The following is a 13,546-nucleotide window of genomic DNA, read 5'->3' on the forward strand; positions in this document are numbered from 1 at the left end:
TAGGTGCGGACTGTTAGCTCATGCTCGTGCCCAAACTGTCCCCAAATGACGATGACTCAGTACGACCATCAAATTGTACCACCATTGCCCAATGCGGCAATACGGAGCAGCGGGATAATATTACCCTAAGAGCCACAAATTAACATTTATCGATCGATGGGAGGGCGACAATTGAGAAATTCTTATGAGTAAGAGCACGCGACACTTTCTCTGTCGGGTTTTATGATGGAGTGTAACGAAATGGGCCCATCCAGCGCTCTGGAACTTCTCAGCTCTCTGGCTGGTGTCGATGATGGCTTTCATAAATATTTAAATTTAATCCGGAAATAGATCGTCCAAACAGATTTCAACACTAAATAGACCTCATTACGGGATGCTGGACTGGTGTTTGTTTACCGTTACCCTTATGCTTGCGCTCCTGACGAACACGAAACACCCATCCAGTCATGGTTGAGGAAGTACAGATTCAGTACAAATTGTTTCAAAGATCTTAATTGCTACGTATTCTATTTCCAAAAGTGGAACTGAAGTAAAATATTAGAACTGGTCTTGCCGATGGTTCGATACATTTAACCTCACTTCATCAAAGTGAGGTTGCACTGTATTTATATTCAAAACACAAATAAATCGTCCAACACCTCCGGACTGGGCTGTTTGTTTATGGAGTAAACACAAATGGGATGAAGTTAGGAAGGGTTTGGCTTTCTTCCGAAGTGTTTAGCCGCTTTGATCTGTAGTTCCGTTTCATGGCAAAGGTTTTGCAAAACGACAATATGGAAAATTTTCAACCCAATCCACCTCTGACAAACTTTTCAATACTTCAATGCTTTAATATTAAACGCTCTTGGATGTTCCTGTATCCTAATCACACACTAACACACTTTATTGCACGAACCCTTCAAGCTAGATGTTATCTCTTTCCATACAGAAAAGGGCACAGGTTCACCAAGAACACCTAAAAACACTCGTTTGCCAAGCAAACGAACCGTCCCTCCCGGAGTCAAACATCACCGTACAGCGCGTCCTAGATTCGTAATTAAATTTTTCAATATCCGCCACGGCATGGTTGTAACAGACAGAATGGCAAGTCCTCTTCTCACTACCAATGCCCCCTCCTCCCCTCACAACACCTAGCTGCATCAATATGGCGTTTCTGTTTATCTCACACTGAACACTGTTTACCGAAACGCATCGAGCACCGGCTTCTAATAGGCAGAGAAAAACACATCCTTTCCCATCGAACGGCAGCAACACGACTGACAAGAGACGGAACCAACCGGCACAGCAACACTGTTGCCGAGGTCTGCATACAGGCACAGACTTAGCTGGGAGTCGTTCAACCGTACGTCTGGTGCACGGGCGATCCTTTGCAGGCAGCCGATGCATGTCAGGCAGGACCCACCGAGTGCACGGTGTGGAGTGGTCATTGTCGGAACGACGACAACAAGATCTACCTCCTCCCCGGTACTGCTTTCTTTGTTAGAAAAAGGAAGGGAATTGGGACGGCGATATGGTAGTGGTGCAGTAAACCGACGTGCTGCAATAACATGGCATTATGCTGCACAGCCCGTCCACCGTACTGTGCCCAGACAGAGAAGATTTATGGTGTGCGGAAGTGAAGTTTGCCAAAACGGACCCCGTACTGTAAAAGCGGGGACTTGTAGTGCCAGAGGGAATGGGTTTGGGAGGTTTGAGTTACCAAAGCAAATACCACCACTTGGCAGTTGGCAGTGCGTATGTTTATTTAATGATTTAGAGTTTTTTGTTGTTGATGTTCTTGTTGTGTTTTGGCAAGTAAACGCTGGAGTTTGCCAATGGATGGCATCTGCCGACATAATAATTCCTTCTGCTTATCTGTGGGTGCAGGGGTGATGTCTAATATGTCTGCCAGGCGAAGGTACATACATAATGTTGTTTGAAACAGAAAATTTATAGAAATTTTGCTTTTGGCGATATAGGCCATTATAGAGCAGGGTTTCTCGCCTTATAAGAAGCATTTGGAAGTTATTCTCAGTGGAACATGAAAGAGTTGCACAATATCTCAAAAAATTAAAACTGCAAATTTACCAATTCCAACACCAGGGATGCTGTAGTACTGTACTCTGAAACTTGTACTCATGAAAGTGCTTTAAAACGCACTAAAGTTTTTCTTCGCAAGTGTAAATAACTAACAGAAGGTAATTCTTTACATATTCCAGCATATTACAATACGCGTTATATTGTCACCAAAAATCTTTTTCAATATTGAGCTTGAGCAGTTTGTTAAAAAAGGTATATTTTTAGTGCAGTATAGTGAGGTAAACACGGAAATTATCGAGAATTGGAGCTTGTTTTTATCATAAAAATAATGAAAAACCATGATTACTTGTATACGTATGAATAAATGAAAAAATGAAAATTTTATAAGTATAAAGTTTCTTATATACTTGTGTTTTAGAATAAACGTTAGTTTTCCACTTAGTTTAATATGGATTTTTTTATCATTTTATGCTAAAGATATGAATATAACATAAATTTATTTTTGAAAATAATGCCAATGGACAACAACAATGACATCATCTTCATCCAAATTGTCCAGTTTAGCAGTAGTAAAAACATGCATTATGTATGTGTATGTAGCTTGGTAATCATTTAAAGCATCAATAACATATTAATTCAATGAATAATACTTTTCTCAGCAATTCAATAAATATTACTTTTTTACATTTTTACAAAATTATGGTTTCTTAATGCAGGGGCGCTTTTTAAACATTAATCTTAAAAAAGCCACAGTTACGGCCTATTACGGCAAATAACATAATTTCTTGCATTTGATCGCAAGTTGACAGTCTGTGCTAGTGACTTTTTTGGCACTACTGTCCTTTCGTACAGCTATCCTACTTAAAAAAAGAACTTGTTACAATCATCAAGCAGTAGTATTTATCCTTTTTGTAAAAGCCCAACTACATTGTATGATACATATTAACTTCTGTCCATGAATTGTCATATGAGTGTAATCCACTTTCGCTTGATTAAAACTATACCAAACAATACAGCGACTACCAACCATCCCAGACGACGACTCTTCTGCCTCGGTTGTGAAGCAACCCAAAAGCGGAACCATCCATTTTTCCACGTGACTTAACCCAACACAAACATCGAAACCGACAACAGCCGGGACCAGCGAGAGACGCACCCACAACCTCACGGGAACACCCAAAACGAAAAAACCTTCGCCCTCGCGGGTTAATCAACCGTCAAAAGCGTCGTGCGAGCGCCGTGGGAGTAATCTGAGACGACGTTTCCAATCAGCACCTATTAGTGCGCTACCGCTAGTAGCTAGCTTACGGGTAAAGGCCATCAAAGTGTTGCTTCCGCTTGCAAACACCCGCACCCGACCTGTGTGTGTGTGCTCGAGTATGTGTCAAGATTAATAATCGTGTTGCGTGCGTGTGTGTGTGTGTGTGTGTGTTGTGGAACCGATGCAGCTCATATGCTGGGGCACATTTCCCACTCGCTGCCAGGCGTTGGGCGGAAAATGTGGTCCATACGCGTCCGTAAGAACACTCAACCGTGGGCGTCCGTTTTCCCACGTGCCAAAACCGGCTTTCAGGTCGATATTTTTGGCAATCGGCCGCGCACATCGGTGGGTTTTTTTTCATCCTTTCATCTCCGATCTGCGCCCTTGTGAATCATTGATTCCCGAACGAACGAACGAACGCGATGATGCTCTATATATAGAGAGCGTCATCCCACCACTGTTCTTCGCTCCCCTTACGGGTAAATGCCCTCCCACTTGTGACAGGAATGTGTTTGTGTGTAAACGATGAAAAATCGTATCGGGAAAAACGCATTCCAATTGTATGACGCTGCTGACGCTGGGGAAGGCAAACAAATCCAATTTTTCCCCCGCACAGAGAACCGATCCGAAACGGTTCTCCGCGTGTGTGTAATAGTCGTTTGGAGAGGGTTTATACCAAAAGCGGAACAGCAATAACATCAAATCGAAACAGGCAAGGGAACGAATCGCAATCCGGCAAGCAACAAATGCTTCCCATAAAGAGCAATGTTGTTACCATCGCCCGTGTCTCATCTGCAACCGAAGTAGTGTTTGGGGCAGCATTTTAACTTGAACAACGCTCCGATGTAACTATGGTTTTGGTGGCAGTGTACCGCCTTGTTACTCTTTGCTTTGAGAGCTGAAACTGCGGGTTCACCGTCTGACGGTTTGCGAAAGGCTCGCTACAGGCGAAATACGGGCGCTAAAATGCAGACAGGAGGACGCACCGACGAAACATATGGCCCCCAGGCTATTAGCCCCAAAGTAGCAAGCCCCTTTTTGTTTGCACCCTCTCAACCCAACCCAGCTCGACTAAAACAACGACAACCAGTTTTGTTGTTGCCTACGTTGCCTCGCGAACCCTAAACCCTTTCCCTTTTTTGTTTGTTATTTTGCTCCACGTGGTTCGGTGTCACGCACGAGTGACAACCGTCGTAGCGGATGTTCTTTGTTTCGACGTCAGTAGCACAGACTTTATATGTGTGCATGCAAAAACCCTCGTTTTTGTTTAGATGTCGAACGAACGTGAGCATGCTTCCTGGTGGTGGGATAATTGCATTTCCAAGTAATCGTATTAGATCATTACTCCTTTTGCAGCGATATATCTTCGTGCGATACTCCTCAACGACCACTTCATTTTGGGAGACGCTCAATCTTCCTTTGACATTTGTCTCTCTGTGCGCTCTGTGTCTTAGCAACTCGTTCGCAATAAAACTGGTTTTTTGGGGAGGTTCGAGTTGGAATTTGATGCTGAAATTCCCTCCTGCTTAAAAGTCCGGTTCGGCGATAATGCGCAAAACACTCCCCGTAAAACCCCCCAGGGGGAGCCATTTTTTGTAGGGAGAAGCGAAAGTCAACCGACCGATTTCGGCTGCTTGAAAACAGGTTTGATTTTGCATATTGCCAACAGGTTGCCAAAAATAAAACGATGGCTCTCTGGATGGAGTTGCCATGTTGTTGCCACGGTGTTTCAGCTTCACCATTCAGTCTAATGAGTTAATTTATTGCTATTATTTTATATATTATCTTAAAAGGTAAAAGAAGTTGAGAAAAAGATGAAATAAAACTTTGGATTTTACGTGAATTCTTGTCTTAATTTATCGTCTGGTTTAACCTTCAAAATCATCGGCACAACTCATGCCTTTTGAGGGTGTAAAACCAAGCATCTTACAAGCACAATGAAAGCCACTCATTGTGGTAGTTACAATAAATTTAAATAATTAACTACAGACAGCACTAAAATAAACACAATCTCAATCCTCCTTTTCGCACTCGATTCATCTTCATATTGATGTCAAACAAAATGAGCATAAATTAAAACGCGTTCGTTTGCGCTAAATTTCCCCGTATTCTTCTCCATCCAGTGCTCTATTCCAGCAGTGCTATTTTCAGCATCCGGATGCAAACATCAACAATGCACTCGGTGTGTTCAGCTCGACGTCCTTCGAGTGCAACGTGGCGGAAAAATGGTTTATATTTATCAAACAACCGCCACGACCTGCCTTCATCTACCGTGGCGCAGCAGTCCAATAAGTGCTTGTGCGAGCGGGATACATGAGAAGCATGATGCAATTGACATAATGGTGGTGGTGGTGGTTGGTGGATGTGGAGGACACAGCATCATCATGGAACGTTGATATGATGTCGGAGATGTTCATGCTGCCGTGCAAAATTGATTGTATGGCCTTTGTGTGAGGGCGAGCCCCCATTTTTAATTGTCCCCGATCGCATGTCAAGGGAAGTAACCAGATACACTTGTGTGATTATAGCACGTACAAGCAGAGAGTGGTTTTGTAAATTCATATTATGATTTTTTCTAGCTATTTTCCACACTGCGCAGTCACAATTGCTTTAATTAATTTAATTTAATTAATTAATAATTTAAATCTCCCAATTGTAGCGTAAGTCAAGAAAAGGGACCAATACAGGCGCTTGTCAAGTTAAGCTCGAAAGCTACCCCAAAAGCAAACAAATACAAACCATTCACGGAATACAAAACACCTAGCTGAAGTATACATATCTACTCCAAAATCGTCAACAAAAGACATCAGCACAAAAGGAAATACAACTACATCTTCTCTGGCTCACGTTTTCACGAGTTCGCACGTGCACAGTCCACCAACCCACTTCGGGGGTACAGCCGGCGTGGCACAAGATTTCATTCAAAACCACACGCCACTCATCGAGGTTGGTTGTGCGAGGACGATAAGGATAAGCACGGGACTAAAGCGCCATCATCAGCATCATCATCATCATCATCGCTGTCCTCGTTCGTATCGTCAATAGCAGCAGCCCTTTGTGGCCGTGTCGCTTTGAGTCGAGAAAAAGGGAATGCTAAATGTATAAAAGATAATAACAGAGGGTATCCCCTGTCTCTTCGCTCCTCTTGTCAAGCGAGAGAGGACACAAAAGCAGCAGAAACAGCGTATCCCGCCACCAGTGACAGCAGTAAACCAACGCGATGTATGAGAGAGTTGGAATTTCCAGGCAGCCACTGTTGCAGGGGCATCACTCACTCAATTTCCGCTGTCAATCACAGTGCGAGAATTTACAGCAAGCAAATTATAACTCCAATCGGCGCTGTAAAATGCAAACCAGCCCAACCCAGCTCACGACAAAACACGGCCACTGGAAGTTTGCTTTCATTAATTATGCAGCCAAATGGAACGAAAGCGAGGCTCGAGCTCGAGCCCTCCGTGCGCACGCACGCGGCAATTGAGTAAGCATTATCGTACGTTAGCCGGATGGATGGACAGCGGCGGCGATTGTAATTGAGCCATAAATGTACGCCTGACTCACAACAGATTGTTTTAATTAATTACTTTGGCTCTTTTCGCTGCTGCTACTAAGCGTGCCAGAATCAGAGATAAGGTATGTAGATGTGTTTTACTTTTTTATCTTTTTTTACATAATTTCTGCAGACAATGTGCATTTTTAGCATACATCATCATTTTTAAATTTATTTTCCCTTTCAAAAGCGCCTAAAAGTATGCAATTTTTTAGCATAATCTTCCCTTTAAGCCTTTGGCAGTGGCTTAAAACTCTCGTTTATGAAATCAAAACCGGAAATCATGCTCAAAAGCACAACTAAAAAAAATCAGGAATGAAAAAAGGAAACCCAATCGTGCTGTGATTAAGATTATATTTTGCTATTTCTGCACACCCAAACCGAGCGATCCTTTAATAACCCTTGTAATCCCGATTGAAGGACGTTTTCTTCGCTCCAGCAATTTTCCCCAGCCCTTTTGTGTGACAGGCAACCCACGCGGCATCGAAACCGCAGCAATGCGATAAGCGCCGGGGGAAAGGAGGAAAAATTCTACCCCAAGCATGGTTCATTTGTACCGATATTGAGGAACCGTCGAAGAATGCTTTTCCTATCCCTTGCCGAACGTCACGAGCGGGGTGGTACGTAAGGAGGTAGAGGTTGTAGGTGTAGCGAAAATTATTTATAGCATAAAATGTGCCCATCAACCCATCGACATCACTCGAATGGTAGACCGATCGAACCGACCATTGATGCTGACCGGGAAATGTGAATTTAGATGAAGCGGCCGAATGCAGTTAGAAACAAATAGAGAGAAAAAACTGATGCGCCTAGTAACGCGGAAGTCGTCGGTGAGGCGAACTACCGACATTTAACCTGTGGCTGTGTGTGTGTGTCTTGGGGCGCCCTCTCATCCCCCCCCCCCATCTTAAATGGCGCCCTTTAACGGCAAGAGCGGCAAGGAAGAAACCCGTGAAATTGGTTACGCGCGGACGTCCTACGCGAACGATAGCACACGCCGCACCGTAATGGGATTTTAATGATAATTGGAAGAGAAAACTGCCACCACACACACACAGACAGCGAACGCCGGCAATGGTGGGTACTTTAATTTTTTTCCAGCCGTTTTTTTTTTCGAGCCTTCGGCTTTGATTTCATTTCATGGTTTCTTGACACTTTGCCCTCCGTTCGTCACACAAAAACACTGCCAGTGGCTTTCCTTTTCACTTGTCACGTGGCTTCCCTGATTGGGCGTTTGATTACTGGTGTCTTTCTGGTTCGTGTTTTCGTTACGAACGTTTTTTTTTTTTGTTATTGTCGTCGTACGAGAAGTTCCATTTCGTCCTCATGACTTCCGCGTTTTGGTGTGCAGGCAGCAAAACGGGCCACAAAAACAGACAAGGTGTGCGCGGTGTGGCTCACGTTCCGATACGTGTCGCATTCGGGTGGCAGACACTTCCTCCGCAAGTGTTGGCTTGCCATACCACAAACGACAACATGCTGCTTGCGGACGAGTCGCGAGCAGCCCACTACGCCACCATACCATAGGGTGGCGTAAAAATAAATCCCATTTGCGGGGTTGGTTTGTTTGCACGCGTTCGTGTATCACGCAAACAAGAGAGAAAGAGAGAGAGAGCGAGACACGGTAGATGCAAAAAGTTAACGCTCGTTCGCGTCTTTCGTCGTTGCCTAGCAACGGGGAAAACGCAGCAAATTGGGAGAAAGAAAGGTGTTGTTATCACGGTCACCGTGGATCTCTGTATCACCTCAACACATGTGTGTGTGTGTGATTGGCAAGGCGGAGATATTTATATAATTACGCCCTTTCTAACGCACAGGAACACCTTTTACAGAATGTTGTTTATTATGATTGGATCCGCTATCGTTTTATTTAGTTTCTTTTTTAGGTTATTCTATGCTCGAGGGTGTTTTGCTTCCCCCGCAGTTCGCAACAGTGAAACCCCTCAGCTGGCCACAATATCATGTACCGACAGCTCCACGCTGCCACAGCAAATCATAACATGCCATTTTCGCTATCGCAATTGCCGTAATCGGCATGAAATCCGAGAGGAAGTACTTATGGCAGCAGTAGCGCGCACGAGAGAGCGAGTGAGCGTGCGAACGAATGAATATTATTTAATCTCTGCCTGCCAAACAACATCCCGCCATGTCCGATAGATGCTGCGGACGTACGGACGCACTGCTTTGGACCATACGATTGCACACTTTCACCGGTATCCGCAACATTTTGCCTCTTCCTTTTGCGCCGAGAGAACAGGCACCACCGTACGTACGCATCACAACGAATACCTTCGCCCGTGCAAAGGTAATATTTAGCGAATGTTTTACACGCTTTCGTATAATTATTTAATTCACTGTGGCATTCGCCTTCCTTGACGATTTATGATTGCACCACACCACTCCTCACGCAAACCGGGTAACGGTGGAAGTTACAAGTCACATGCTAATATATGTATATATCACTAAATGCTTTTAATGTTATATTTTTATGAAAAGCACTGAAATTATTGCTACAAACAAACTCCACACAAAAGCACGAAACGGTTCGGAACTTCGAAAAGGGTTACGATTTCACACACCTCCAGACGCAGAACGCGAAACACGATCCGAACTGTCTCACGGACGACAAGCTTCTGCGCGGTTGTGAGCTGCCTGCCAAGAGCCGTGGGGCCCGAGCGGCCGAGTCGGGATGATTCGGGTTCAAGTTTGTAGCGATGTTTTTTGTTTTGCTAATCGGAATCAGAACAATTCTGCAAAAAGAGTTTATTTCTTAAGATTTTTTTAATTGTAGTGAATTTATACACTAATTTACATTTCAGAACAAAATTAGATTAGTTGATGTAGAGCATTGAAACATATATATACGCCTTTATACGCCATCGTAGATCATTCAAAAACATATTTAAAAGGACGATATTAAGTGAAGAAGTTCATCCAAATTACAAAACTTGTACTTATTTTATTATAACATAATTAGTTAAAATAAAATAATAGATTGTTGTACGTAATTTTAACCACCAACGATGCCAATGTTCAAACAATCACGCTAGTAACTTTACCGTGACGCCATCTAGTGGTGAGTAGCTATATTCACCACAAAAAACTCATCTACGAGTGACGGTCTCTTTCTTACTGCACGTATCGCTCTCTTTGTGATCGCTTTTTCTCCCTCTCTCTTGTTGAAGTAGGCAAGCTCATAGTGAGTCCGCGTCAAATGTCCGCGTGTGAAAGATGAGATGTCAGAGCATATGGTGAGAATGTGCTATATAAAGTGGTGAATAAACAGTTCGTTTTATGTTGACAGAAAAGTACGATTACTTTTATAAATATACAAAATGGAGAAAAACAAAACCAGATAGGAAAACTCTTTGTTTCTTTACTCGAAATCCAATATAAACTAAAAATTAAAAAATAAATGCCTTCATTCCTTAAATATAAATTTTCCAAATGCTTCTGCCATTTGATGCTACTTTTACAAATATTGAAACCAGATTGTATGCTTTATTTCTCCAGTTTTCGTTCACACCAATCAAAGTTTAGCTACTTCTAATAGAGCGAAGAATATTTTTTAATGATTCTTCTTTTCAATAGAAATACTTAAAAATCACTCACCCACCAAGAAGCAAATCAGTTCCGCATCTAATTTATATTTAACGATCCTCACAATCGGACCCCGGGCATGACAGACGGAAGCCCAAAATTATTATCTCCCATATGACATCACGATCTTTTGCCCTCCCCCCCCCCCCCTCACCCGAGCCCGCGTCCTACCAACAATGCCACCAGCGCGGGGTTAATCTACTGTTTTTATATTGTTTTCCAGTGCGCTCACGTGGAACGAATTCCCTCTCTCCCTCACCTCACCCTCCCCTTCTGCGCTGAAAATGCCACGGAAGCAGTCAGCTATGTGAAGGTGAGAAATAGAGAAACGCTACCGCAATACCGGGCCCGAGAAGCGTCTAAAGTCCTGCGCACGCCAAATCAAATAATCAGAATTTAGAAAATCTAACCACAAAAGCCCATCAAAGGTGCGGCCAGCATTTTAGGGCAGATTGGGCTTATACGATCACTAATAAGAAAATATACACAGCGGTGAAGGAAAGGGTCTGCTGGCGCACTGGCTTTGAATCAGCGGAAAACCAACATCGAAAGCCCCACCACAGGGGACATGGACGGTCGATACACTTGTCGCTCATGTTGGACGTTGTGAAGCCATCGTACACACACACACACACTGGGCGTTTATGCTTGACGATGCAGTGACGTCACGGTTAGGTGGGTTTCAATGAAACAGCTCTAACTGTATTGTGCGGCAAATGGGTGCAGCTCAAGCTCTAAGGTGCAGTCTGGCGGGAATGTGCTAGTGTGTGCCCTTTGTCAATGAACCTTTGTTTTTAGTAGTCCATACTTAATGTTATGGAGGGTGAAGATGAGGAAAACAATTCCTTTCTTCGCACGAATGGTTGTAGCAGAAGTGCAGCAAGTGCAGTAGTACAGCAAGGGTAGATGTTCTAATGAAGATAAGTTGAATGTTTTGAGCTTTGAGTGATGTTTCTGTGCATCTAAGGGCGACGTTTTGCGCATGAAATGTGAGGAGACTAATAAACGTAATCTTAATTTGATTACGTGAGAACCGATTTATGGGCATGATCAAACCAGCTACCTTACCAATTAATCCTTATCAGAAAAGGAATGTAATCATCCACAACAAAGTCCACACCAAATGCACCACCCATATGCCTATCCGAATCGGACGATAGAATTGAAATAAGCAAATCTTATGACAAGATCACACCAAATATCAATACGATGGCATTTTATGGGTCGTTTTTTGGTTCAGATATAGGTTAATCTGTTTATAACGACAATGCATTTGATATCGTTATCAATATAACAAATAAACAGCTTAGCACCGAACCGATTCATTCTCCATGCCGTTTAGGTCGTTGAATAGATCAATCCAGAATCTTTGGAAATTAACACTTATCCGAGGGTCTGTATTGTAGATTTATTTCAATGTAGATTGAGATACTGAATACATCATCCAAGCTTTACTGAGCGATCTAGTACAAGATCTGAATGGTTCCGTTGGAGCAAAAGTCTGTAATTGGAGGGAAAGACTATAGCCTATAGACTATATATTGAATCGATTGTCAAATCTCGTAACCTTCGACTTGTCACACAGCGACACTGTCGCCATTCCTTTCAATCTACATTAGCTACACTTTCAACCACTCCAGCCCGCTGTTTCAAAGCTCCGTGTGCAATTAGCTTTGCTGAAATGAAATTTTCCAAAAACAGCTCAACAGCATAATCGAGCGTAGGCAGAGCTAGCTGAATCATTTTCGCTCGAAGCCACAAAGTTTGTCGATCCATTTCAACCTCCTTGGCGGTGCGCGCTGCAAACACATTTCCACTGGATATTTTTGTGACCCAAATTTGGGAGGTGTTCCGATGTTTCGGGACGTTTGGTGGTATATTGAACGCGTGGTATTGTTTCTCAGTTCGGGGTTTGCAGGTGATGAAGAGGGAATGGGCGGAACTGTAATTAGAACGCACCAGCTGTTTCAACAATTACTCATCGATCGCACCGCTCGGCGTGTGGGATGAGTTGCCCCGTGGAGGGATGCTGGCTTTAGCCCAAACAATACCCGCACTGTACCGGTACGGTTTCGTTGTTCGATTTCGGCTGTGGAGTAGTAACTCTCGAATGTCCACAAATTAGCTTCCCGTGTATAGAGAGGTAGTATCAATATAAACACAAATTATAACGATTAGAGATAGAGAGAGAGGGAGAGAGGGAGCCAAATTAGCTCCCCCTCGTGCATCTTGGGAAGTGTAATTGGAGAAGCTTATTTTCGAGTGATGATTAAAATAAGTACCGGTTTGTCGATGGGATTGTTTGTTATTCTTTGGGAAGAGCTGCAGGAAGTCAGTGGGTCAAGTGGTTAATCATACTCATCAGTATAATAATGGCTTTTAAGGCACACTTATTTAATTTCCAACCAATTGTTGTCAATCGTTAATTGTGAACAAAGTTTTAATGCTTTGTACAGATGATCAATTTACACCCAAACAGCTTCCCAATAAGCTCTCTTTGGCTGGGTTGATGGTCGCTAAAATCTTTGATCTTATCCTTTTAAACCTTTAAAGCTAAAATAGTTTTACTTAACGAAACAGTCCATGAACATTGTACCAAAATGTAAGCTGATTTTCTAAACGAGGTATCTGGACAGCAAAAACCTGCATCACGAACTGTGCTTGCCGACCACTGACCGAGGCAATTGACTTCCCCTTGAGGGCAGTACCGAAACTTTCCGCACGCACAAACAAAAACGCGTGCAAACAAACAAACAAAACGCACTTTATCGAAATTTATCTAATCAAATGCTGATTTTAAAAATCATTAGCGAGCCTTCGGCGTTCACGAAATTTGCTAATGGACCTTCTTCTGCTGCTCTCCAGGCTTGGTATCATTTCGATTTTATCGTAAAAATAAGTAGCAAAGCACAATCAGGCGGACTCTACGCAACGCAATGTCTATTACAACGCATGAAGGACGGAACCATTGTGACAGTATCTATGGAACCAATGGTAAACGGAATTCATTCATTCGCGTATTTGAAGTATCACAAGCTAGTGACTCAACTTGCATGTTCAGCCAACCTGAAAGTGACGTGTTCTGTTCTTGGTGTCGACCTTCCAAACGATCGGCAGGG

At 43.1% G+C, this 13,546-nt stretch overlaps 1 protein-coding gene across 7 annotated transcripts in view; it reads right to left on the reverse strand.

Annotated features, from left to right (window-relative positions):
• The window catches only part of LOC120900158 (ral guanine nucleotide dissociation stimulator-like 1), a 35,940-nt gene that overhangs the window by 10,320 nt on the left and 12,074 nt on the right, over positions 1 to 13,546 (reverse strand). For 2 of the 7 annotated variants that reach the window (XM_040306798.1, XM_040306795.1), the window contains exon 1: positions 9,407 to 9,457. The exons of 3 other annotated variants lie outside the window; for them this stretch is intronic. The gene's annotated coding sequence lies outside the window, so the exon portion shown is untranslated. Of the gene's footprint in view, positions 1 to 1,182; positions 2,159 to 9,406; positions 9,500 to 13,546 lie in introns of those variants that run through there. 2 more of the 7 variants (XM_040306796.1, XM_040306797.1) reach the window with 2 other exon arrangements.

This window comes from Anopheles arabiensis, chromosome 3 (genome assembly GCF_016920715.1).
Source record: "Anopheles arabiensis isolate DONGOLA chromosome 3, AaraD3, whole genome shotgun sequence".
NCBI classification, from domain to species: domain Eukaryota; kingdom Metazoa; phylum Arthropoda; class Insecta; order Diptera; family Culicidae; genus Anopheles; species Anopheles arabiensis.